Source organism: Phasianus colchicus, chromosome 12 (assembly GCF_987193195.1).
Source record: "Phasianus colchicus chromosome 12, bPhaCol1.hap1.1, whole genome shotgun sequence".
Lineage (NCBI taxonomy): Eukaryota > Metazoa > Chordata > Aves > Galliformes > Phasianidae > Phasianus > Phasianus colchicus.
Window position 1 is genome coordinate 16,189,120 of NC_143447.1, and position 27,772 is coordinate 16,216,891.

Genomic DNA, 27,772 nt, shown 5'->3' on the forward strand with positions numbered 1-27,772 from the left:
GTGAAGGCCTCAGCCTGCTCCCACTTTCCTCTGTATAGATGTATACTTTCTTAGGGTATTTTTTTATGCAGTTAAAATGAAGTTAGAAAGGAAAATGTAAGTTTTTGGGGACGTTTTTTGGTTTTTTTCTTCTTTTATGGGTAGGAGCTGCTCTGAACTTGGAAGTAAGGGAGGGAATGCTGTACCTCAGTTCCTCCACAAATCTGCTGTTCATCTGTCCTGCTTCTGGTTGTTCTGAAGTTATTAAAGCTAAACTTTGGGAGATTTAAGTAACAGAAATAGGGGTGAGGAATTTGCTTTTTCCTTGTGGAGATTCCCTTAGTCCTGTAGCTTGCAGAGGTAAAGCCAGTGCTTCTAATGGTCTCAAACACCGTGCCTTTCTCCAACCTGCCAGGTCTGAGAAGAATCTAGTAAATATTTATTTCTCTTCTATCTATTTTTCTTTATTTTTTTCCCCTTTTCTATATAAGAGGTGGAGGCCAGGTTCCATTTTCGTCCTTTCAGATAAATGGGAAGTGTGTTGTTTAATTGTAAGGAAGCTTTACTGCTTTCTCTTTCCTGAGCACTGTAGAGGAAAGATGTTCAGAAAGGCTGTATCCCACAGGAATGTGTTTGGGCTGATGGAGGCAGGCAGGCTGCAAGCACATCTGTAGGGATTTATGGTGATCAGTTTTTCAGGCATTAGGAAAGCCTTGAGAGCACATTATTTTTAAATGAGTTATATATTTAGCACTATGCCCGCCATTCTTTCAGTTCTAATTTTAGAGGGCAGGGGACAACTCTAGCACTATTGTAGCCTTGTCTAAATTTAATATAGTTGAGCAGCTGATGATTATCAGAGAGATTGCCTTTTTGCTCCTTCAGGAATTTTTCACTTAGGAAAATAGTCACTGTACTACTCTGCTTTGGGGTATTGTACTAGCTGTTGTACACAAGAAAGAAAAGTGTGCTCTAAAATAGCCTTTTTAGCCTTACCTCTTAATCCAGTGAAGGTTTTCAGATACAAGACAGGAAAAGTGTGGTTGACATGAACACTGATTTTCTGTTGAAAGAGTAATAACTTGATGCAGGCATTTGGCACACGAATATGCTGGTGCTGGTCCACCTCCATGGCAGTGCTGAGGATCTTCCAGTTCATAAGGTGCCTTGCAGAAGTGTGAGGAGTGTTGTTTCCCTCTGCTCGTCTGATGCTAAGACACCAATATGCCACCCGGAGTCATGCTATGAAGACCAGAAGAGGAGCCATTCTAACCCTTCAGTCCTGTTTTCTACAAGATAAAGCCCCAAACCAGCCCCCACATTACAGCCATGGGTAAGTGTGACTTTTAACTCTTATGTGGTTGAAGGCAGTCTAGACCTCAGTGTGTTGCTTTTTTATTAAGGCTGTAGTGAGCAATGTTGTCTTGAGTAGTGTCTCTCTAAGTCTGTCAGATGATATTTGCCACTGATGTTTTATTGGAAATGCGGGGACTTGTGGTGCAAGGATGATTTTTTAAGTGTTTGTAAGTGATTAGAGGCAGCATATACAAGCATTTTAGTATTAGAAGCAAACATAATCTGCATAACTCTAGACAGTGTAAAAGACATTCTAAGCAGAGTGTGCTTAATGAATAACTCAGTACAAAGAGGCCTTCTAACTCCCTATGTATATTAAGCTTTTTCTTTCTTTCTGAAATATATTAATAGCTTCAGGAAGCCTTATTGATGCTGGCAAGTAAGTTTAAGCAGCCCTCTGAAGTCCCTGACATTTTGTGTACAGCATTAGACTTTTGCATATGGTTCCCCCCCACTCTTGAGTGTTTTTAGGTTGGGGTGACTGCAGGTCTCTGAGAAAGCAAGATTGATAAAGCAAAGCAATTGGTGTTATTTCCTATGCATGAAATTGATTAAATGCTTCACTAAATGGCTTATAAATTTGGCTCTCATATTTCTGTCACCCACTGCAAAGATTACAGAAACTCGTCTATAACCATGTTGTATACAATACCAAATTACAAAAGGTTGTAAAAACTAATGTTTTGTTTAAAGTTTTGAGCAGGACCATATGCCTTCAGTGACCTTGAGTAAGCTATTTTAATTCAAAACATTTCAAAGAGTAGAAGTGAAAGAAAAAAAATAATCTGCATAACAAAACTAAACTAACACAATTTAATATCTATTATTATTGCTGAAAAAATGTTGAATTCCCTTCTACTAGAATTTTATAATTTTATAGGCACAAAGTGTACACAGCATGAAACCAAATAAGCTCAGGTTTCCCTAGGCTGAAATGATTGGGTTTTCTTTATATGCTCTGTTATCAAATTTATCTGGGAGGGTATGCAGTCTCCCTTACTCCTGAATTCACAAGCAGGAGGCACTGGTGGTTTTGACCTCACTAAGCCCTTTGTAATAAAGCTTTATTAATTTCTACATTAACATGATTTTTCCTTACCTCCCAAAAGGTGAGTAAGAAACTCAGGTATGTATGCTGAGGATCTCAAGATCCCAAAAGCAGGTGGGAACACAGCTTGCTCTTGTACTTGCTAAATTCTTTTTCATTTGGTGTGCTGTAAACAGGCAAATAACTTTCTGCAGGCTGAGCATTGAGGTATAGCTGTGCAAGCATAGTCAGCTGCTACTGAACATGGTGCAGTGTGGGTTTCCTGACTATCTTACTCTCATATGGTGTCCTGCACGTGCTTAGCAGCTGCTCGTTACACCCAGAGTTATGCTCTTTGTCCACAGCAGAATAAACTTTTGGTCAATTGAGACTTCTATTATTATAAATTCTTGTACAGACTTGTGCCTTGGACATCCTGGTATAAAAGTCTGACCTAGAAACTTCAGCTTGCCTAAACCTGTGTAATTGTAGGAAAGGATGTTACTTATAAAGTCAGATATTAAACATACTAGTTATAGCTAGAGACTAGAAAAGCCAAGTTGCTATTATAAATCTGGTAAATACTGCCCTTCCAGCAATCGTAAATCTTACCAGATTCTTTTCACATGCAGCTCCATTTTATAGATGGGAAAGCTCAGGTTCAGTAAGCAAACAGGCTTTGCCTAGTTTGCAAAGCCTGAGACTCAGCTCTAGCTCTTCTGCTTCCTAGAGTTTTAAGAACTCCAACATGGTCTCCTTAGTTATAGAAATGAAGATCTGAAGAGATTAAATGTACTCAAATACATACAAGTACTTGAAGCAAAGTTCATAGCAAGCTGCGGTGATTTGGCATGAAATGCAAATGTAAGCATGAGAAAATAATCCATGTTTTAACCATAAATGCCTGTTTTCTACAGGAAAAGCTATGTTCTCCTATAACATTTACAAGCCATCATGTCCCCAGCAAGGATTAACATTTGGCATCGAAGTACTGATCTGGCAAAGAGCTGCCAGTAATGTAATCTCTTTTACAACCAATGACATGCTTAAAGTCTTGACGGACTTGACCTCTGCCCATTGCTAATCCCTCACTTTCTTGCCCATTCAGATGTACATCTTTAAAGAGATGGCACCAAATGTATAGCAAACTGCTAGACTTTAACTGAAGGTGAAACGAGCTGCCCAGAGAAAAGCAGAGAGTGGCCAGAAACTTGAGTGTTCTCTACCAACCAGACATGTGCTGGGATTTTGACCCCATTAGGGGGAAAGAGGTGCTTGCTCAGTAGCACATAAGCAGTGACTTTCCCTCCTGAGGCAGGAGAACACACCTCTTGGCAAGTGTGGCAATAAAGTATTTGCTTGGTTTACAGGTGTACTGAAGAGGTCTAACTTTAATCAGACTCTTTATGCTTAAATCCTGAACAGTCCTTGATACCAAAGGATAAAACTTAAAGTAGCTGAAGCTCACACGTGGAAAAATGATGTCTAAAGAAACTTTATATTTTACTGTATCAGTTTCTAAACTCCCCATTCAGGCGTTTGGTTGAAAAACCAAAGTGATGGATTTACACTATGCTCAGAGAAAATAACAGTCAATCCAGAAAGATTCCAGCTGTCTTTTCTTCCATTTGTATGACAGTGAGTCCTGGGACACATGCCAGCTCCCCAGATATTGCTGCTCCACAGTCTAGTTATTCTAACTTCTGGCAACTGGTTGTTTGACCTTTTGGTGGCTTGTCATTTTAATATCACTTTCTCTATGTGGATAATCTAGCGGGAATCCCTCCTTTATAATGCAATAGTCTATACATGGTAATTAGCCAGAACAGTGAAGTATTGTGCTGTTAAGTCCAGTGTTGAGCCACAGCTGAGGAGCACTTATTGTGGTTGGAAACACAAAAAATATGGTTTAGTCTCCTGTTTGTGAATTAGTGGTCCCCAGGCACTGGCAGAAAAGTCTAATCTTTTCTATGCCATGTGTTATGTACCAGTTTTTGGATTGCTCTCTGAAGCCATGTGATAGCAATCTCCTCCCAGATGACTGCAGCCCTGGCTCTGAAGAGAACACAAAGCACACATCAGCTGAGTAGCATCAGCCCTCAAAGATTTTGCTTCCTTATGGGTGAGTTGCACCACTTCTGTGTGAGAAACCAGCCAGGTGTAAAAACCTGTCTGTATTCTTCTATCCCATTGCCAGTGATTACGAAGTGGCATAGAAGCTTGTGGTGTGCTCTGAATCCCATAGAGATCCTTCAGTGAGTGGCCTGTACTGTGGGATGAGGGCTTCTTTTCATTAGCTTCTGAAGCAGCCTAAAAGCATGTCAGAAGAGCCTGGGTATCTCTAGACAGCCTAATATTCTGATGCTGTATTCAGTGAAAAAGCATGCGAGCAATCCAAGCAAAAAAAAAAAAAAAAAAGGTGGCCATATATCTTTAATTTAAGGCCATATTCCAATGTAAATGCTAGGTCCACAGTGAGCAGTCAGGGCAGAAAAGGATCTTAGGCAATGGTGTATTCAGTCTGACATGGACTTAAGTAGATTCCAGAGTAATCCATTATACATCAAGTGTTTAATCGACATAATTAATATTTTTAAGGGGAGCCATTTACATTGTATGTTCTATACGCATTATTTACAATTTCAACAGTAACAGTTAATGCTCTGTGACAAACTATATTGTTTCCAGCTTGTTATCCATTCATAACAAGGTCAATCTATTACCATTATTTTTTGTGAATGTAGCTGTTACCTTGAGGCAAAAAGTTAATTGTAAATTACGGAGGAGGGATTGAGTTTTTTCAACTGTACTCACTGTAATGTATGATAATGGTGCTATTTTATGAAACATTTACATTTAAAACCATTTTGTTATTCATATCAGACATGCTGGACAAATTCACTTCCAAACTTTTCACAAACTTAATGGGAAGAGCCATTTGAGAGGATGCAGCTGAGCATTTCATAACTGCTGCAGTTAAAACCAGATGTGGTCTCATCTATTTTTTCCCCTATGTCTGGGAGTGATCCCTCTGCCATTACTGTCCAACACAGCTCTGAGAGATGCTTAGTGCTCAGAAGCTGGAGCAGATATGATTGTAATTTAGACCAACGCTTTAGCTTTTGCATCACAAGAGCAGTCTGTAAGAGATGCATCTTAAGATTTTATTCAGCTTCTAATCTACACAAAATACGTACTGTTTTGGGCTTTCTTGCACAATTTCTATTGTTGTCTGATTCCCTAGGAGACAAAGTCATTGTATATTTATGCCTTGTCTTGTTTGCCTCACCTGAGCAAAAGTCCAAATGCATGTGGCATTGCTGCTTTCTCAGCTGTTTCCCAGATCTCAGTAAAAGATGTCATTCATAATGCAGAGAAGGAGAATCATCTTAATCTTTCCCACATAATTTTAATGATTCATCTGAAGGCAAAGCCCGTGAGCTTTCTATTGGAATGTATACTTGTCTGAATGGAGAAATGATACCACTCAGTCCAGTGCTTCTGCTGCACCCCAGATGTGGCAGCTCTGTCCTCTTCTTTGGTCTCCATGTCAATTGTCTTCTGCATTTGTGCTTTGAATGAGGTGATTGACTTAACCACATTTCATTCTGGTTTCAATTATAAAGCTGACATTGAATCTTCACAATCATTTCCAGAATAAAAGAAGATAAACTTGTAAACACTGAATGTTTTGAGCTTTCTAAAGAGAGCAAGGAGATGAAACTGAACAGATGCAGAAATGTATTTCTGGTAGCACAAGAATAAAAGTAGTATCTTAGAGTTCTATCTTCCTTCCTCTATTGTGGAATAAGCAAGTGAAGCATGTTGGGGTATTTGTCTAAATGATCCTATAAAAATGTGTTCTAACTTCTCAGTGATGAAGTTTGTGGTATGCTTGTGGTGCTTGGGTGAAAAGAAATCGATTTCCTCTGAAATTTTATGGGGAACAATTTAAATTATCTGTTGTTCAAGCATCCAAATGCTCACTTGAAAAATCTATTCCTTTCGTTAAGTCCTAATGAAAAATAAATTTGTCAAGCTTATGTCTTCTATCTGGAAGACTTAATATGCTGAATCAGACCAGTGGTTTGTTGTTTCTCTCACCATGCAATCAAACTTGAAGGCATTGTCAAGAAATAGCATATCTAGCTTGGGAAGGGTTAAGCACCATTATTTCTGTGGTCTCCATCACTGGTAGCATGTTCAAAGTGCACAAAGCTCAAGACATGTGCATTCTTCGTCCAATAACTTGTCCAGTAATTGGTATATTGATTGCTAATGTCATCATGTTTTAGTATATATAAACCCTCTCACTCTATCATACAGCCGCCAACAATCCAAGAAGTCATTGTTTATTCATTGTAACTCCCAAACTGGCCGTGTCAGATTCTGCTTGAGGCCTTGCTGATAAAAATCAGCAGATGATTGGGCACACACATTCTTAACATGGCTGACCCATGACATCTTAGGGCCAGCAGGGAGCCTGTCATTATGTGTACAATACTCCTCTTTCTTTCCCCTTATCTATTCCCAGATGACTTTGAGATTTTTATTAACTCATTAATGACTGAAGATGTCATTAAAGAAAGTGGAGGGATAAGAGGAGGACAGTGGAGAAGGACGTTTTGTTTGTTTGTTTAAAAGTGGAAAGCAGAGAGCCATTGGCTCCAGATAAGGAAAGACAGTGCTTAAAGCCAAAACTGAAATAGAACCAGGGAAAAGATTGTTCATTTATTAGGATGCCTAAAGCTAAGCCTTAGAGGGGGAACAGTGAGGAAAACATTATTAGGCCACTTTTGAAATACAATTAAGAAGGGAGGGAGGGATTTCTCCACAGAAAGAAATAGCCTAAAAAAAGGCTGCTTTATGTAGTATAACTGGTAGTCTTTGCAGGCAAGGTGGGATGTGTTCCTGGCACTGTCTAGGTGTTCAAATTACTGAATACAAAACTCATTCCAAGCATGCATTTTATCAAATGCCTTTAAAATATGCTACTTTATATGGAGAAATAGTATCTGCTTTTTCTGTTGTAAATACAGCAATTGAACAGATACTGAACACCATTATACAGTAATTACACCTGCAGTTCTTTTCCATATTTTCTTGTGTCCTAAGAATTCTATCTGTAAATGTAGCAAACTGTTGATGTAAGTATGCATATTTTTGTGGGTAGGATTTGATTGCATTAAAACGTACATTTGGTGCAATACTTTCCAGTGGGTTTGCTCTCAGTCAGCTTCTGATTCTATGCAGTCAGTCATTAAGCTTCCCTTGAATTCTGGATAAACAATTAGTCCCACGCTATGTGCTTATCTTCCATTTTAAAATATTGCCTTTTTATAATTTCTCTTCAAAAGATCTCATTTGATATTTATATTGGGATCTGGATTCATGTGACAGACTTTTTTTCCACCCAAAATTTGGGTGTTTCTTATAGTCTGAGGCCTGTTGGTTGAGAACCAAGGACTTAATATTTTGAGGATTGGAATTTTATTTTAATTATTGCCATTTGTAGATTGACTGAGGAACAGTAAATGCTTTTCTGTCTCAGGCAGCTGCCCTCCATATGGCTGCTGATCTCAACCTAGAAATCTACAATGTGATTGTAGTGGCACTGGGTGTTACACTGACATAGATCTAGATGTCATCTGCATTGGCTGGCCTTTAATAATCTTTGTTTCAATGTCTGTCTTTTTGATGAGTGGGAGAAAGATGAGCATGTTTCCCTGAAGGACCACCAGCTATTGCTATAAAGTAATAGAAAAAACTCACTGTGTGGGACTACGAATCACAAAGTTCAACTAAAGTGGCCATCTGCTTACTGCATCTTATAAGCTGCAGATAGTGGCAGTGCAGTCAGGTATGGCAGTCTGACCTTACGGGCAGGCAAAAAAAAAAGATGGCATGAACACCTCAGCATTTGCTGCCCTGATCAGCTATGCCTGACTTTAAATCAGTGTGCCACATACCTCATGCACCTCATTGCAAGGAAGCTTCCCTTCCCCCTCATGTTCTGGCATGCAGGCTCTCTCCTATTGTGTGCTGAAGTGAGAACCTGTGATGAATCTCTGGGTAATGGACTGTTGCTTTGACAAACTGCTTCTCTAGTGAAACACATGCCTGTCTTGGTGACGATAATAGCAAAGTGCAGATTTTGTGGAAGAAATAGAGGCTTTGAGGGCTACAGCACCAGACTCTGAGTCTATAAATTGCTGGACTGGGATGTTCGATGCCTTTTAATATTTTCAAACATCCAGTAGAGTAATGAAAGAACTGTAGGACTATCCTGATGTGAGACCTCGGGAGAGTTGTTTTCAGAGATCATGGGAGCTCACAACTTGTTTAAGAACATGAAGTCCTATCCAAGTAATAGCTGGAAATAAGTTGCTTGATTTTTCTGTCCCCAAAGACAAATTCTTGTAATAGCAAAAGTGTAAAATCCAACAAAGAGAGGCTTGATACTTTCAGATGCTGCAGCCACTTCATACTGGGAAAAAAAGGCATACTGACAGTGAAACTATTTGGGGTAAATAATGAGGACAGACTTCCCAGAAATAAACTGGCATGGATTTGGCCATGAGATGTCAGATTTGTAACTTGGGAAATGAAAGCTTCTATATACCAGCGAGCAGGCCCTACCCCAGCATGGCAATTCAGCCTCCTGAGCCGCAGGGATTTCTTTATAAGCAGTGGTATATTAAATGTGGAATCGGGTAGGCCAAAGGGACAGCAGTAAAACAGACAACGTGCAGTGACCAAAAATGAGCTCAAGCCAGACACACTAATTACTTATTGGTAATTTTGTTTTCCTATGGAGTTGGTTATTACCTCTTGCTCCTGGCAAGTTAATGCTTTTTCTGTCACTTCAGTTTTGCATCTAGTATTTTTTTTTTTTTCCAGTTTAACAGGAGTTAGGCAGAATGCAGTTTTTGTCTACTTACCTGGCTCGGTAGCTTTATCAGTGTAGAGGCAAGGGGTGAGTTTTTACACTGTACAAATCGCTGGCGTGGGCTGAGGAAGAGCACTTTTAGACAGGCCTAGGTCAACAAAACAGATTCATCCATCACATCTGCCAGAATGGAAAGATAGTTGTCTTGATGCTCGGTCAATCTAAGACCTTTCTGCTGAGTCAACTGACAAGATTGCAGATATTTGTGACAACGAGGATGCTTATCCCCTGGTAAGTGGACTGAAGACCACCTACGCGTTTGGCGTTGGATCTCCAGCTGAGGAAGCCTTAAGTTGCTCTGGCACATCAGCACACTGCTGTTTGCAGTCATCTTCTAAGTTGGGCTTCATTACCAAAAACTAAACCAGAATAAGACAAAATAACAAAAGGAATTCTGAGGTGATAATGGAGGAAGGTGTGAGAGCCAGTAGAAAGTACAGTAAAGAACCCCATGACAAGTCATGATAAATGGGTCGTTATAAAATTCATGTTTAGGCTGCACCAGGCTGGGGATAATGCCATTCGTCATGGCAACACTGGGGCACTAATGAGCCCTCATTGCATATTCATGGCTGTGGTGCCTCTCTGCCTCCCTCCCACCCCGACCCAATGCCTGGTAAATATCTCCACCTCAAGCTGAAACTCGACTTAGGCTGCTTTTTTTATTTGTTATGTTGCAGCAATTACACTGTAAAAGTGCTGCACAAGATTGATTGCTCTGATCTGTAGTTCAATTGTAAATTAGAATACACATCCCCCTGGGGACACACGGCCCCTATTTGTGATTAAGAAAAAAGCCCCATAATAGACTAATAGCTAAAGTTCTCTCTTTTACTTTCAGGCAATTAGCTTGATGAAATGGCCTCTTTTTGTGTACCCTGGAAGTGTAAACCGATATCATAATGAAGTATATGATGTTTATTCTATTATTTTCACCTTGCCATGTATGCAGGAATGCATAAATAATGGCTGCTTTGTCTAGTACATTTACTGATTCAGAAGTAAACTATGTCTTAAAGATGCAGCATAAGATCCTGCAGCCTTACGTAAACCGAACACCTTGACCAGTCCCTATGAAAACTGAGGTTCTGCCTAAAGAAATTGGAGACTGTTTTTAGCCAGGTGATTAAATACTGTTCACAAGACACTTTCATTTGTAAAGAACTTTAATTGGAAAGTCCTCCTAATAACCTTGTGAGTAAAAAATCAGGTGTCTCCATTCTGCAGGGAAGAAAACTGATGGGGCGGTGTTGAACAGGTTACACAAGTCCACACAGGACCCCCTCAGTCAGTGTTTAAGGAATCCTAGCTCTGTGGGCATTTTTCAGGCAATCAGGAATGCCCTTTCCTCTCCTGTAAATTAATGCTGTCTTGGATGTTCACAGAATGGCTCTGACCTCAAAGATGGAAAACTTTGTCATGGTTGCCTTCCTTCCATGAGACATAGGTGGTTAAAGCTCTTTCATCTGAATCTGAGGTGGATATGGTTGTGTGTGTGTTCAGTATCATGTGCTGGATGCTGGTGTTCCCAAGACTCTCTGAACTGTCAGTCTGGGAAAATAGTCATGTTGTGCAATGGCCTTGTAGCACAGTGATGGTGTTCATGCAGTTAAGCTTGAGATAATTATCTGGGAAGAAAACTGCCATATGCCAATAATTCTGTGCATACCTGCTTTGTGGCAAGAGGTGTTTCTCAAGTAGTGTTTCATTTTGGGACAGGAGTGTATTTTAAGTGAATTCTCCAGCTGACCCTGCGTTCTGTGCTCCACAGCATGCGAGTCCTTTTGTGTGAAATTAAACTAGGTAATGCAGTCTGGGAGTTCCAGCAGCTAGTTAATGGGCACACACCAGAGCTCAACCAAACAAACCTCTGACCTGGGGCAGGCTCCTGCGCTTGGAGCAATGTGGATGTCCCTTTATTGACCTATTTGCCAAGAGAGGTGTAGTCCCTAACTTGTTATCCAAGGAATTAAGAGAAGATCAAATAGTATGACTGGGAGGTCATGTGAAATAGCCTGAAAAACTTGCATGAGAAAGTGGCCTAATTTGTTTAATATATGTATTATGTTCTACATACTTCATCTACAATAGAAATAATTTCATTGAGAGTATGAAAGAGGTTCTGTAGGGGAATGTAACAGTTCATAAATGTTCTGTTAAGAAATGCTACTGATGCAAACCTTTAAAAGGTAACACTGCACACGGCTACAATACCATATTCTGTTTAAACTTGTTCATCATTGTCTTCTTGCATGACAGCCCTGGCATTTAAAATATGTTAGGGGTGACACAATACTTTCACCTGGTGCAGGCATATATCACTGGAAGGATGTTCTCATAAACAAAGTGCTGCAGGCAATGATCTTATCGTTCTCGTCTTCCTTCTTCTCAGTTCAGTTCAATGACAAACACGTATTTCTCTTCTTTGCTCCCTTTTCTGGTCTGGAGCAGCAGGTGATGTTGCAGATCAGGAATGACAAGCACTGGTGGTGGCCTGGCAGGGACAAGCAGTAGATGGGCAGTGAGCATGCGATGTTTTGTAATGTTTGGGCTGGTGAACTGATTCTACATCGTGCTGCAATTTTATAGCGTGAGCAAAAGTTTACTTGTGTGCATGCCTGCACACGTGTGGTTTTTGAGAAAGACATAAAGCAAATTAGAGCGTTCATATGTAATTAGTTCACTATTAGTGTAGTTCAGCCAAGGTGATAGGCAGGCAGTAAACTTGGAGATAGCTCAGAGATAAAAGGACTGAGGGTGTTGTGGAGAGATCTGGAGGTAGTAGTTCAGAGGAGAAATTCCTGACAAATTGAGCAGACATCTTGGGATGTTCCTGCCCCACACCATTATCACTGCACACCATCCCTGTGTTGTCTGCCTTGTCCCCTGCCCGAAGCCTAACCCTTCCTGGCATCTAGGGCTCTTTCACCTTAGATAGCCCACTTCTAAATTACTTAAGAGTTAATCACCATTTTTGTCTTAACACATTAGTCTGTGAACTAAAAGTGGCTGAAATACCCTGCTCAGACTTCCTGTCCTGTTTGTGACAGTGTAAGAAAAATGATGCCCTGTCCTTAGAGGCACTCAGGGTCAGGCTGGACTGGGCTCAGGGCCCCCTGATCGAGTTGCAGATGTCCGTGTTCATTGCATGTGAGTTGGGCTAGATGACCTTTAAGGGCCCCTTCCAATTCAAAGGATTCTAGGATTCTATTCCATAAGGGAAAAAAGGCTATCAGCCATGTGGAGGCTGGAATACCTCCAGGTATTTCTGTAGAAATGTAGATGACAGTGTCTAATAAAAAAAGAGTTATCACTTACCGTGTGTAAGCATCACACTTGGAAAGAAACCCAAACCCTGAGTTCCAGTATGTGCAACCTCTATGGGAATGTGAGTATTTCACTAAATCTGTACGCTAATGAAAGTGACATAAGATTTTTCTCTCATTGTGTAGCTAGTAGAGAATACTTCATCCTATGCTTTGGGAGTTCTTAAGATTTCATTGTTTTCAACTAATTCTGTGACTAACTAACACATTTAAAAGGAAAGGAATAAGCACCAAATTATTTTCTTCAGTAATCTCAAAATATTTCTTTTTTTTTTTTTGCTTTCATATAGAAATTAAAATTTTAAACCAAAGCATATTTCAAAGCCAGTGATAATTTAGAAGAGTATCTATTGAGACACTTTCCATTATTTTGAAATCTATTTAACTTGTTTTTAGTTGGGAAGCCTCTTGAAAACTGATTTGTTCACTCCAACCCTTTTTACCTGTTTGGCATTATTATCCCACACAAAGTTTTCATGGAAAACCCCAGACACAGTCCATATACATCATCCAGTATTTCACAGTTGTTTTGTTTGGGATGGATTCTGAGGAGGAATTACAGAACTTTGTCCCCCAGTACTGATCTGAATTATTTCTGTTAACATAAAAAATGTTAGAAGGTTTGCAAAGCTTCCTTGCTTTCTTAGCCAGTGTGCGAGTTCCACTGCACATCCTTCTACTAGAAATCCATCCTACAAGTCGCATGAAACCAGAAAGGTTAATGGTATCAAAGGAGCTGCACTGATTGAATTCTAAAGCTTTTCTTAATACAGTTATATATTTTTAATGTTCTGTGGGAGAGTACCACAACTTAACTGTATTGCATAACAAATATATATTATTATTTTTTTAATTTAACCCTCTTTTGCTCCTTGTACTAAAGTGAGCAAACATCTTCAGAATGTTCTTCATATTGCTTGTCATTCTGTAAACCTCTGCCACCTCCTTTCCCAGAGTTCTAAATGTATGTAGTTTTTTTCTCATGTGGAAGCAGATGCGTAGTTACTCACAAGACAGCTATTAAACAACTGTTGCTACTGAGACTGAAACTCTTCCAAAAATTAATTTAAAATAATCCTAAATGCGCAAATATCCAATGATCAGGCAGATCTGTAAAACCTGCCCCGAGCAAAATCATGCAATTAGAATAATGCTCATAAGTGTTGGACTCTTAAAACTTTAATAGATCATTTTAATGGAAGGAGTTATTAAAATTTGTATTTGATTTGCATTATTACAACACTTAATGCACTATGGAAAGTTGAGTTCATGAGAGAAGTACGGCAAAAACGAGATTCTTACTATCTGAGTTGAAGCTTTAAAGAAAGAGCGTGTTCTGCCTGAATTTTCCTTAGTTTTATTGCTCTTCTAAATGGATAAAAACACCTATTTTATCATAGAAATGGCTAGGCAAATTGCTTGAGATTGATATAAAGCCTCAGAAGAGTGATTTGAGGAGTGAAAAAATCCTTCCCAGCGTTGTATTTCACGTATGAGAAGTGGTGGTGTTCTGATCATAACTGCTATCAAAACACCTTCAGCTGCAGAGATTCTGTAGGTGATTTAGGAAAAAAGGTGTTCCATGTGCGGTCACAGTTACAAAGAAATTCATGACTCTTTAGCAGGCATTCCTTGGTTTATTTGTTTCAAGCAGACTAATTTCTGCATCTGTGTGACTTCTTTTCTGTTGGACACTTACCCTGCCCAGTGCGTTTATAAAATTACCCATTTCATTAGTGTTCCATCCTCAGCAAACTTGTTGCACAAATGTCTTCCATAATGGAAAGCAGAGACTGGAATCAACAGAATTTCCATCATTCCCAAAAATTTTGGAATAATCCTGCAAGGGTTGTGCATAAATACATATATAAATACAAATAAAAACCATATAAAACCACATATAATCTCAAAGTGGAGCAAGGAACGCAGTGAGCTTGTTTTTATTTCTGTATTTTTATTTGCATTCTTTAGAATCCCCAAGAAGAGATGTGCTCCCCATGACCCTCGTGCACGTTGTCAAATTCAGTGTTTCAGTGTTTAGACTTGAGTTGATTTAAACTACTATAGGAGTGCTCTGAGTTTTTCAAGGCAGCTCAGATGTTCAGAAATGGTGTCTGTGTGTACAAAAATTCTTTCTTTTAAGAGAATTGTGCCAATGAATTGGAAAAAGGAGAGTAGTTATATTAAAAATAGAAACAGTGTCCTATAGAAAAATATTGTCTACCTTCTGAGCTTACTATATGGTTTAAAATTCAATAATCAGGCTCTTAGCAGGTGTAAATCATCACAGGAATGATGCTGTGATGCTTTATATGATATTACCCAATTGTCTTGCTGGTAATTAAGAATATCCTCGATGGAATAAGGACCAATGACAGAAGAAAGTGTGAGTTGGTATTGTCTCAGCACACAGAAGTGGTAGACAGAAATATTCATGTGCATAATCTTACACCTTGCCTACGCATGATACCCAGCGGGCTGAAGTAATAGCCTACAGTATAATCTTGGAAAAGGCACTTCTAACAGAATGAAAGTCTTATGGGTTTTCTGTAAGTTTCTCATAATTATACGTGGCAACACAAAATGAAAATAAACTAACAGATATGCATTTAGAAAATGTTTCTTTGAGCTTCTCTTAAAAATCCAGAGCATACTATACTCAAATGTTCTCAAAGCCCTATTTTTTTTTATTTCATCCAAAGAAAATCAGCATTTCTTCTTTTTCCTCTTTCTTTTCATGGGTTTCCCTGTATTCCACAGCCCAGAGAAACAAATGCAATTTCTATTATTCCTGAAGGTAATGAAGTCAACCTGATAAAATGCAGCAAACCTTTGTACTGAATTTCTAGTGTAAGTTTCAGGGGAAAACTGAGATGTCTACCTCTTAATTAAATAGTCACTTCCATGAAGATTCATATAAACCATGCTGTCTGCTACAGTGCAGTTCCTTTAACCTAATGAGCCTCTTCCAAAATCAAACTTTTCATTGCGAAGCAGGTGCTTCCTCTCCTCAGTGCATCTCTTCTGATTATTACAAGAAGTTTTATTATTTAAACAGCCTCTTTAAGGAGGTGTCTGTTTTGAGATATGTAATCTCATGGCTGGGATCTTGGATGTAGATGAAATGTGCTCTGACCTATGCATACTGCTCATAGCTTTCCCAGTATTAAATGGACCTTTGAAATCATTTGTTTTTTAATTCAAATCGAGTTGCTCTGGGAATGGAAGGTCTAAATTCCATTTAAACAGTTATATTGCTGGTCATCTGTTCCCTGCATTATTACTTGCATTATTATGATCAATTTTGCTTCTGCTATCCCCCAAAAAAACTTTAGGAATAATCAATGGGGAGGAGGGGGGAGGAAGCACAATGCATAACAGTGAATGATGTTTGGATGCATGTGTTGCAAGTATCCTGTAAGAATCATGATGACATTAAAGGGCCAAACACAATAGATGAAGATGTGCACACAAAAGAAGCCTTTGGAAATCTTTATTGCAGTTATCTAAAAGGTATTTCTAGATCAGATGAAATCAAGAAAGAATTAGGATACATATGACTAGCACTTATCTCATGTATGTTGTATAAGGCAGAAAGTACTGTGTAGTAAGAGGTCACAGAGCAAGAACCACTATCTGAGGCATCAAGTGCAAACGTGTTACAATCAGAAGATTTTTTTCTGAGTAGTAGAAATACCTGAAATCATCAAAGCCAAATGTGGATGGCTCTGTGCAAGGCTTCAGGGATGTTCCTCTGGAAGCTCTGCTCAGGCATTCTCATCTCAACAGCTGTGCAGTCTAAGCAGGGGAATATTGAACATTAGCATTTTTCTGAAGCTACTTAATGTATTTAGGCTCTTTTTTGACCTGTTGGTATCCTGAGTTCTCTTGTAAGTTCTCTTAGCTTTTTCTCCTTTATTAATATACAAGTACCCACATATGAGGACTGCTGAGATGCTGCCTGTTGTAAAAGAGCAAATATTTTGTATAGAGAGTAAACGCTGACCTGCTATTAAATGAGTAGATCAAATGATATCTTGTGCCAGCCCAGTGAACTCAACTCAATTTATGAACATTAGAGTCTTGCAAATCTCTGGTGTTTTATTCAGCAAAGCAGATGTGCCAATGGTGACCTCACCTCTGAAAAACAGGTATTTTACATGTTGCTCTCCTGCTGACTGTGAGAGAAGTCTCAATCACTTAGCTTGTCGCACCTACAGCTCATGTAGAAGTTGTGAAGATTTAAGTGATGTTAGGAACAGAATCTGTATTTTGGACAAAACTAGTTATGTTTAACAGGTGAAGTGCAAATCCACATTGTGACTCAGATGTATTAGCTATAACCCTGCTTTAGCCTGGGAAGAATTACTTGCATCCAGCGAAGCCTACCTCAAGGAATTCCTCATTCTTTTGGCAGAAGTGATGGTTTGGTTAAACTTTCCCTTGCAAGTAAAGTCCCATGGCTTTTTCCTGGCTGAACAGTGCTGCAGATAGGAAGGAATAGGTTTGTTTACTCCTGCCAAGCCTGCAGCAGTCAGAAGGTGGGCAGTAGTGATGGGATGGGAAAAGGGTTGTGTTGGCACTATGCTCCTAGAGGAGCAGGGATGTGGCAGAGCACTGACAGCACTGACCCGTACCCAGGGCAGCTATGTGACATTCAGCTGTAGCGTGAGGAAACCGGTTTGTCGTTGCATCGCTCAACATGTGATCTCAGCCCAGAGTGAGGTGCACCTGTGTGTGCAAGAGATAAGATTGCATCATGAATGCTGTGCTTGGATTCTGCAGATTTTCTTGTTTTCAGCCTCAGCTTGAAAAATGTGGTGGAATTCTCAGTTACCAATACTCCTTCATAGATAATCCAACTGAAGAAAACAAAGCATCTCTCCCTGCCTGCCCTCCTAATTACTGCCAGAAGGTACCAGGGCCCCAGAATAGATGGGAGCTCCCACAACCCAGGGCTCCTTGGCCTCAGAACTATATGAACATGAAGAAACATGTCCTTAGCCAGAATTATCTAAGCTATGAATGAAGTTTGTGAATATTTGTGTAATAGCACTGTTATATCCTAAAAATGTATTTTGAGTGTAGTTGAGAACAATAGTGTGTATAATTCAAAGAGTAACCAAGTATGTTAAAACATGTATGAAAAGCACAGAAGAGACAAGAGAAGGTATTGATAAAGGCAGGAGAAAAAAGAACACCTGTAGGGACAGTAGAAGGATGGCAAGTGTGATAGGTAAGATGAATCCTAATTGTTTATAAGATGGAAAAATGCATCTCCGGCATTGAATCTTTCATTCTCTCCCATGTTACAGTCCTTTTTCTACTGTCTTTATGCAGATGGAGCACTGAGGTTCTCCAGATATTCTTTTTCCTCCTGTATAAGGTGTCCTTTACGCTTTGATGAGATCACTGGTGTATTAGTTCATTTCATTTTTTCAGAAAGAATCCAGGAACCACAGTGAGGTCATGACTGTAGTAATGTCTGAAAGGATAGTTTTATGGAGGAAAGAAGTTGTCCTCTCCTTTAGTATAACAGTAAGGAAATTTGTGGCTCTCAAGTGTGTTGGACAAGTTAAGGTTCGTTTATTTTTTCTGTTGTGTATTATTTGCAGAAGGCAGCCAGCTTCATACTCTTATTTCCTACGTATTACATAAATCCAGGCTTGCAGGGAAAGCATCCTGCAAAAGCTGTGCTCCATTTTATTTTGAAAACCTGGTAGTTCCCCAGTCATACAGTCAAGCGGAATTATTTGTGGAAAATCAGACTCCTCTTATGAGCTGAATGTCACATCATTAGACCCTCATCATTCAGAGAGTGGGTTCCGTGCTGAGAATGTCATAGCTCCCTCGTTCAAGGAGAAAAATCCTTGGGCCATCCCCAGTCCCGTGGTATCGCTTTTTGAAGCATCTGTGCCTCATTGATCAATGGAAAAAATGCCAGATAAGGATTTAGACTGTGACATTTCAGGCAATTACAGCAATTTGGAAGTGCCAAACTTTCACTGTTGTTCTGGTTTTACCTCTGGTCTTTTCCGCTTTGTTTGTAAAGTGAAGTGGCAAGGCTTTATGGTGTGATTCTGAAAGGACTCTAGATGGATTTAGTACTTGAAAGAAATATGTGGGCAGAAGGAATAATATGCTTTGCCTTTACCGTGGTCAGTGTATTGTATTTTAATGTGCTCTAATGAACTTAAAAATGACTCCCCAGTGTGCTTGCTCCTTAGGTCATAGGGCTTATTTTGAGTTTGCTGTCTTCCTGGATTCTTGAGATAATTCCCCCCGGATTTGTTGGGTCAACAACAAAGTGGAGATAACAAATACACGGCTGCTTTAAGCCAGTGCTGTGCTTTCTCCCTCTTTGCTGCGAGGATTTATGCATGCTAACAGTTACTCTGCTTGTAACTTAACAACTTCAGGGTATCTGTGACACACAATGTAAAACCAGTTTTCCTTTCATTCCTAGAGACCAAACATCCTGGATAATCTGAGACAGATGCCACAGGTTTCATTTTGCTCAAAGTTTGAGTGTGTTAGTTACGCAGAAGGGAGTGGGAGACTAATTGCAGCATTGATGGTGATAGGGAGCCATGTGTTCTAAATGCCAGCAAGCCAAGGAGAGCCCACCTTTAGGTGACAGTAACATGCATGGCTGCAGAAAGACTACATGGGCATAGTAGGTCTTCCAATTTAAAAAGGCTAATTAATAATTCTTAATGGTCTGTGGCTTTCTGTGTATTTTGGCAGACTGAGGGAGGTGAGGAAACAGATTTCATTGCATTGTTTGAAATTACAAGGTTTAAAATTGTTTAAACAATAAGCAGATAGGGTTTCCACACCAGATTTGAGACATTTGTTCTCTTCTATTTGTATTAAAATTTCAGCTTGAGCTCACATTGTCATGCTATCCGGACTGCTTCCCAGACAAGCTAATTTGTCTACCTGTGTTCCATTTTAGGCCCTGGTTTTAATTTGAGGATGATTCCTGCTAATACCAAAGACTGGAGAGGACATCCATTAAAAGTCTACACAGCAATTGAAATGGAAAATTCCAAAAGAAACCCTATTAGAGTTTTTCTCCATCAAATCAACATTACAGACTTCTTATGCATTTCTTAATTAGACATTGATATTAACTGGACTGTTGCATGATTTAGATCTAGCTCTTAATCTCAGCTATTCTATGCTGCTGTAGTTTTTATGACATCCAACTAGCGACTGCTTTATGCATTAATCTATCTGGAAAACCACCTTCACATTTTTTGTCTTTTTTTAGAAGAATAAAGGCCCCAAGAAGGAAATGAAAGCTTTTGGGTTCAGCCATTAGTAATTTTCTGCTTAGTATTTGAAAAATTGCTTATTTTAATTGCTTCATAGAAGAAAAAGATATCAAAGCTAACGTTCTTTCTCTCCAAACTTTGTAATTATTTCTCTCAGACTCTTATTTGAAATGCCTTGAAAGGATTTTCATTGAAATGTAGATTTCTTCTCTTTCAAAAGTACTTTTATTCCCTCGTGTTTTTTTCCTCTTTTTTTTTTTTTTCCCAGTGACTTCCTCTCTACTTTAGGGCAAAATACATGGAATCCAGTGTCTGGAGAGGGCAACACATTACACACAGATGTCACTTAAGTGCCATCTTGTTTAAAACTAATTCTCCTGGTAGTTGGTGGTAGAGACCATGATAGCAGCCAGCCATTGGGTCCTCAGGCTTGATCTGTGCAGTGAAGTCATAGGTGTTGGACTAGGTGCACCACAGTCCTGCTCCTTTTGAAAATTGCTATGGGATTTGCTTATTAATAATCACTACCAAAATCAGGGGAGCCTAATGGAAAATTTTTGTAAATGTTTTGTGTCTGACAGTTAATCTGAATTTGGGGCTTGTGATAAAGTCTGGAGACAGATAAATTCTGTACAGTTTCAGGTTCTGTTTGCAGCTGTATAATCCCTGAATATCCCAATCTGGGATGGAATTTGCTAGCCAAACCCTGTCGTTAGCTCTGCATTGTATATAAACTCCAGCAAAGAGACTCAGACCTATGTTGGCCTCACCAGTAATCCCTGATACCAATTGAGCAATAGTAGCAAGTTCTTTATTTCACCTATACGTTTTCAGAGAACATTATTTACTCATAGATTATGATCTGGTCAAAATGATCTATACATTCATTATGTCTGGAGTGGGCTTTCATAACTCACACTATCTAAGAATGAGGCAAAACTCACATTTGTTTATAGTGCAGCAGTTCTGCTCAGCAAAAAAGGCACAGAGGAAATACTGTCCTATGCGCCCTGTGCTCTGCTCTGGATCCCAGGTGATTTCTCATGCCAGTTCAAAAGCATTTTTGAGAGCTCCACGAGAACAGGGTCCTGACTGCTTTAGAGAACCCCTCAAAATACAGCTGTTCTGTCTGCAAAGTGGCTCTGCAAGACTTCCTCCACTGTGGCTGAGCTAGGGGGAATCTTCCCAATGGAACAAAACCTTTTGAGAAGAAAAGGTTGAAATGAAGCTAAAGCATTCTCAGTATCAGATTTTACATGTGTGTTTCTTGTTGGTTTTGTTTTTTTTGTTGTTGTTGTTTTTTTTTTTTTGCAAGAACACAAAAGGAAGAAATAGAACAAGAAAATGAGTTAGAGGAAGATGGAGAGATGGTCTATTAAGCAAGGCTACTTTTTTTACTCTCTGAATTTACAGTCCTGATAGACATCTTTATTCAAAATTACTCATTTTTTATATTCAGATACTACAGTTTTCAATACTAGGCCCTAGATTTGTCTAGACAGATTACCTTCTTATTCTCACAATGAAACTTAATTATCCTTTTGATATCTTCAGGTACTTTCAGTTATTTCCTGATCTATTTCTGAGAACAGGGAGCAGCCGTTGGTCAGTCAGTAGTGCAAGAACTCCACCTCCCTGCTCGTCATGCTTTTTTGAAGGCAGAAACTTTCTGGCCCTGAGTTTCCTCTAGAAAAAATTTAAGGGCATTTTTCTCTGATTTACCTTTGTTGAGCTTTCTGACTGGGCAGAGACTTGTCATTTTCTCGTCACCTTTCTGTGTATTATTTGGAAGCACCTAGTGTGAGTAACTCACCTGGAATCCACAGAGGGATGTATGTATGATTCATCACTCAGACAAGAATAAACCCTCATGAAATCCAGAATGGAAATGACTGCATGGTTTCAAACATCCTGTATAACTGCTGTTGCAGCAGGAAGGAATGCATCTGAGTAAAGTCAAAATGACTAAATAAATTGGTTCAAAGCAGCAGTAGGAGCAAAGAGGGCCATATAAACTAGTATTAAGTAGTTGCTAGACTTCAGGACATTTCATTGATTTCATCTGTAAAGAAATCTACAAACACACATCTGTCTATTATCACTACCTTCTGTAATTGAGCAAAACTACCAAAGGGTAAAACACTAGCTAATGTGTTAAGGTTGTATAAGATAACCCAGAACTTGCAAATACTGAAGAGAAAATGATAATGAGTATCCATTTGGTTTTTGAGAGCTGTTTTTAGGTTGTAATATGTTTGTGAAAGCCTCTATTACTCAAATAAAAAAGTAGAGAAATGTTACAATAAGTTAAAATAGCCTTAAAAAATCTGCCAACTGATCAGAAGGTAGAGAGGTAGCACAACTGATGTGTGCTATAGAATCTTTTACAAAAGAAATGTGAAATGTCAAAGGGCTGATCTGGTAAAATAATTTTAATATATAAATGGAATGGGTGTTGCTACGGTATGGTACACAGGTATGCGTTATGGGATTGAACAAGTAGTGGTCAAATGCATTTTTATGACGAGGCTGGGATTAACAGCAGACTTCGTACAGACTTTATACATTGCATTAAACTAAAACTGAACAAAAATCCACTTACGCAGAATTGTATTCATATTCTGTTCTGTTCACATCTCCATGGAAGTTGCTTCTCCAAATGGTGGTTGGGACCCCAACCTGACAGCAGAGGATAGGATGGCACAATCCTGGTACTGCAGAACATAGCACAAGTTTCTCAGTCACACCCAGCCTATATTTCTTTCCTGATGAATTTCTCCACTTAATAATCTCCACTAAATGTTTTCTATAAATACAATAAGTAGTGTTTCAAAGGACATGGCACTTGCTTGATTTATCATTTCAGTGACTCAAAATAAATGTAAAAATAAAAGTGCCTGAACCAGTAGATTGGGGGTAGAGAGGCTTGGGCTGGGTCCCCAGCTTTGCTGCTGATAGGATCTGCAATCTTGGACCAGCCACTTCAACCCTCAGCCTGGCTGCATTTGTCATCCCCGTAAAGCAGACAGCACCTTTTATAGGGCTCCTACTGTACAGTCTGTACAGCGCATGGTAGTAAACTGGGGCCTGAGCTCACCTCTGCCCTCACTGCCTGTGATGGGAATCTAGTAATAAAAAGTAATCATAAGGCCTGAATAGTTATGTGTTGTCTTTATAGCGAAGCAGGCCTTGAGCAGTGTGAGCCCTCCACTGGGAGAAGTCCCATTTAAAAATTTCCCTGGCATGAAAATGAATCGGATTCTGTCACATGAATGGCCTGCATTTATCAGTCTTCACCTACCTTCTGGTTGTTCATTTTCTCTGCTGGCTTGAGCTTGTTCCCTGGTTGTTGGCAGGATCTAGGCAACAAGATCTTGCTGGAAATTGGCTATTAAATTAAGGAGAAGATAGAAGAGAAACAGGATGGACTACGATGATGTAGTAGCATCAGATGATAAATGCAACTTCTGAATGTTTCATGGTTCACACTAGAACAGGAAGGAAAAAAAACAAAAGAGGATTTTGATTATTGCCAGTGAATTTGGAACAATATGGGATTTTGGGATCTTAAGAAATTTAACATGAGACCAGGTTAAATTCTTGGTTGATCTGAGCAGATGTTTTTCCTGTAGCCACTGCAGCATTAAGCATTGCACCTATCATCTTTAAAAGGCAGGATTTCAACTATCCCAGTAGCAAGGACTGCTTCTCCAGAGCCAAGAAGCTCTGTCACCATCTCAGCACTGGGATATTCAAAATGTTTGGGTAGATCAGGTCGGGGGAATGGTTTGTGTATGATCCTGAAACTGCTTGTTTCACCTGGATAAGAGGCAAGGCACACCGTGACTGGTCTTTGAAACTGTTAGAAGGTGTTCATGGGCAAGCAGCTGGTCCAGGCTTGCCCCAGTGTTGGAGCATCTCCCAGAAAGATGGAGTGAAACAGGACAGTGTAGAGTCTGAAACACCACAAGTTGCCCAATGGAAGTTTTGGTGGTAAGAAGGGAGATTCATTACAGGAGAAGCATGCTGATCATTAACTGTACTGGAGCAACACTGAAACAAGGAGTTTTTCTTTGCTTTAAGATGTCTGCCCTAAGAAAGCATTTGCAGTTGAAATTGTGTTCTCTCTTCCTTAACTCTTGGATTCTCATGAGTCAGCTGTTGCTTTGTTAAATAAAACACTGCTTTAGGGAGTCTGGCTGGCCCTGGGGATGGGTAATGCAGTATAGCACTTTCATCTCTCACCCATGAACCCAAGTCAAACAGAGTTTGGTAAATGGCCAATAACCTTTCCCATCCCAGGGCTGTTTGGTGACCTGTGAGAAATGAGGAGGGTCATCTCTGCATCTGTTTACTAGAAGGCAAGTGTCAACTTAACCATAAAAAGGGACTTGGTTACTCCTTGTTATCACCCAATTTAACATTCTTAAGCCAAGAGAATGACCCCAGAAAACGCAGCCAACTTCTTACCCGGCAGTGGTGGTCCCAGTGCATCAGGGCTGGAAGTATGTGCATTAACAAGGGCAGTGGGGTGGTAGTAAGCCAGGCTGAGCCTCTCCTGCAGACAAAGATTTCTGCAAGCCTGAGTTTATGATCTGAAATAGACACAGGAACCTGTACAGGAACACAGCACTGATAGAGTTAACACGTTGATAAATCCTTCACTGTGCTTGTGCTTGTACTATCCTGACTACACAGTTCTGGTTACCAAAATAGCTGTGTGTGAAGCTCAGTGCAGTGCCCGATCTCACCCCGTGTGCTGCTCATTGTAAGGTCAGACCTTTGGCATCAGGAACCTGTTAGAAGAGAGAGGAATCGCTTTAAGAGTTGCTGCCACTCGGGGGATTACCCTGGAAGGTCTGCGAGGGGAAAGGAAAGGGCAAGACGGGTAACTGTTTGGCCACGTGAAAAATCAACAACTCTTAAATTTCACTAGATCAATATAAACCTCTGAAACTCACCCAAAACTCCAGTCAGCTTGTTCTTGCCCACAGTGCTTCTAGTCACTGCAGTCATTTTCTTCCAGCCCTTTTGCACCATAGAATTGATAACATTGTCGCGTTCAGCTGTGAGTTACTGTTTAATCCCTACTATCTTGATTAATTGCATTAAACTGGTATACCTGTGTTAATTAAACAGAAGATGGCAGAGGCAGCTTTCAGTTCATATTCTTTTGTGTAGATCATTTCCCAAGGCTTCTCGGGTTGTGGAAAAATAACAATGCAGACACATCACCCGTAATATTTCAGCTCAGCTGATAAAGCTATTTTACTCATACAGCAGTCTGTGATTTTTTTTTCCACTTATCACAGTATAGGCTTAATTACCATGCTGCTGCTGCATGGCAGCTCCACTCACTTTTTTTTTTTTTTATTTGTATTATTTGCAAGTCGTAATCATGTTTTCCTGTCATCCCCGAGCAATGTGCGTGCGTGCATACAGGCAAATGCCAAGCCTGGAAAGGAAATCTGATGCGTGTCCATGAATTGGAGTTTTCAAACTTTGGCTGAAGATTAGTACGTATAAACATAGCTCTGCCCCCTTCATCTTGGATAATTGGTCACAAATGCTACTTGACACTTCTCAAATCGGACACTTTACATACTTCTGAGCATAGCTGAACTTTTTTGGCAGGAATTAATTTGCTTTGCAACTCAGCCGCTCATTCCTGGCCCGATCCCTGCTGCAGTGATTTCAGCACAGTGCTCTGCCAGCGCGAGGAGCGGAGGCAGGACGAGATCTGCTTGTTAGCACTGACTCGCCTGGCTTTGTTGGCTCCCTCAGAAACACAGTGACTGCAGCTGATGTTTTGCCCTGCACCAGTCTACATCAGCAGTGGGACTTTTACCTTCAGGTTCCTCTCTTTGTTCCAATTACTGAGCAAATTACATAGCATATAGAGACAAAAAAGTGATGAAGGCAGCGTAGTGCCATGAGAAAACACAACTTCTGACACATCAGGCAGGACCCTTCCACAGCAGCACTGGCTTTGCAGGAGATGGCTGCAAACTCCTGCCACAAAGAGATTGTCTCTGCACTCTCCTGCTTCTGCAAACAGTGCTCACTTCAATAGAGAAAAAGAATCCATTCCTGAAGTATTGGAAAAGTTTTATGTAGCCACAGAATCCATGCTATTAAACAGCCCTCTGCTTGCTCTGACTTTGCTGTGTGCTCACTTGCTGTGCAGTGGTACTGCAAGAGCTGAGCAGACCATATGGTCACGTAGAAGGGTTGCCAGGTCTCAGGGAGCATTATTGTGCATCTCCCAGTAGGAGCTTGGGTCAGGAACATATTCCATAAAGGTTTTCACTAGGAATACTGTATTTTATCTGGCAATTTTTTTCTGTACAGCCTCTGGACTAAGTGGCAGTTTATCAGCATATCCATGTACACATATGAATAACCAAAGGGAAATATCATTCAGCCTTTATTCACTGGGATGTTGATAAGCAGCAGCATATTAAAAATGTTTGTCAGTTTGTTCTTTTCAGCTATAAAGTGGGGTGTGAGCCAGCGTGCCCTTCTCGTGCTGAAGGCATTTATCCAGAAAATGGAGAGAAAATGATGAAACAATGTCAGTTCTAGAGGAAGACAGAGGTTTCCATGGATTATTTTAGTGTCATTGACTTGCTCATTGCTAACACTAAAGCTTGTAACCTAGAGTAAGTCTACACAAAGATGTGAGCCAGAAAAAAAGTGCTCCTACCTGCAGAAGAACAGAATGAAACTTCACACCATGTTTCAGGTATGGTCTGGAAGAGGAGTAAACACTTGGCCATGCTCTTGGTGCGGGCTTGATTCTCAGATTCTTGGTGATGTTCTTGCTGTTGGCTTGGTTCTTAGGTCTTCATGCAGCTCAAAGTACTGTTGAAGAGCAGCCAGGATGAGAGCAGTCCATGCTGAGCCATTGCTGGCCAGCAGTCAGAGCTCCAGATCCATCAACTGTGTTCTAACGTGTTTGGTCCCCATAAGCACACTGTCTTGTTCATCTCTGTAAGAGAAGAGTAGCTGGTGTGATGAAAAGCATGGCAGATTCATGGTAGAGAGCACAAATACTTTTGTTGCCCTTGAATCTGCCATGGAATAGTACAAGGGATTATTTATTCCAGGCTAGTAAGTCTTAAGTTTTCATATACTCTTGCCTTAAATTAAACAGATAAAGACGTATCATGCTTCCTCTTGTTTATTTTTCATACTGCAGCCATAAATGGGATGGCAGGTATGGTATTTGTAGGTGAACCAAGCACCAATTGGTGAAGAAATGCAACATTGCTGTAAAACCTGGGCTAAGGAGGATGCTTAGCTTCCATTGCTGTTACATATCACTATATAAAATTAGCTTTCAGGTCCTAGACGGTTTAAAATAACATGTCTAGTGTTAGAATAGAGGAGTATCAGAAAAAGTGAATTACAGGTTATGGGCTTCTAGTATTTGCAGTAAAATAACTCTTATTGTAATTACACCTATAGAGTACTAATTTATGTTATTACAAGAAAAGGATGGTGGCATTAGGATGTATGGAAAGAAAATCTTACAGGAGAGCCAAATAATGGGATAAAGAGCAGAAGTGGCTACTCACTATACTTCAGCACATGTGCTCACTGTGTATGTGTGGATATGTAATGTTCAGCAGGTTAGGAGAAACTATTATAGGTAACTGATATATGATGCAAATAGAAGCAAGCTATAACTCACAGAAGGCCCCTACCATACATGCAAACCCCCAGTGGTGCCACTGAGCACCTCCTTAGTCTTTGCTCGATGAGAATGGAAATCACCCAAATTGCTCTGTGTGCTCAGTACTTCATGGATGAGATCCTAACTCCCACCCATAAAGACCAAACTTTAACACTC

General features: G+C 39.9%; 2 long non-coding RNA genes across 19 annotated transcripts in view; one reads left to right on the forward strand and one right to left on the reverse strand.

Moving 5' to 3' along the window:
* Positions 1–22: 22 nt before the first annotated feature.
* LOC149916293 (uncharacterized) lies at positions 23–20,254 on the forward strand. Of its 2 annotated transcripts, none has more exons than XR_016470467.1 (3): positions 23–96; positions 1,053–1,312; positions 19,596–20,254. It is a non-coding gene; the product is annotated as an uncharacterized LOC149916293 (long non-coding RNA). The 2 variants fall into 2 exon arrangements; XR_016470468.1 differs by having other exon boundaries at positions 1,071–1,312.
* Positions 4,816–27,772, reverse strand: part of LOC116225419 (uncharacterized) — a 43,546-nt gene continuing 20,589 nt past the window's right edge. For 4 of the 17 annotated variants that reach the window (XR_016470456.1, XR_016470454.1, XR_016470458.1 and 1 more), the window contains 7 exons: positions 26,624–26,908; positions 24,879–25,039; positions 24,388–24,713; positions 23,219–23,405; positions 22,520–22,631; positions 16,335–17,368; positions 9,694–14,477 (listed from right to left, as the gene is read on the reverse strand). This is a non-coding gene — a long non-coding RNA (uncharacterized LOC116225419). Of the gene's footprint in view, positions 6,001–7,815; positions 9,671–9,692; positions 14,478–16,334; positions 17,369–22,519; positions 22,632–23,218; positions 23,406–24,387; positions 24,714–24,878; positions 26,499–26,623; positions 26,909–27,772 lie in introns of those variants that run through there. The other 13 variants (XR_016470455.1, XR_016470450.1, XR_016470447.1 and 10 more) reach the window with 11 other exon arrangements.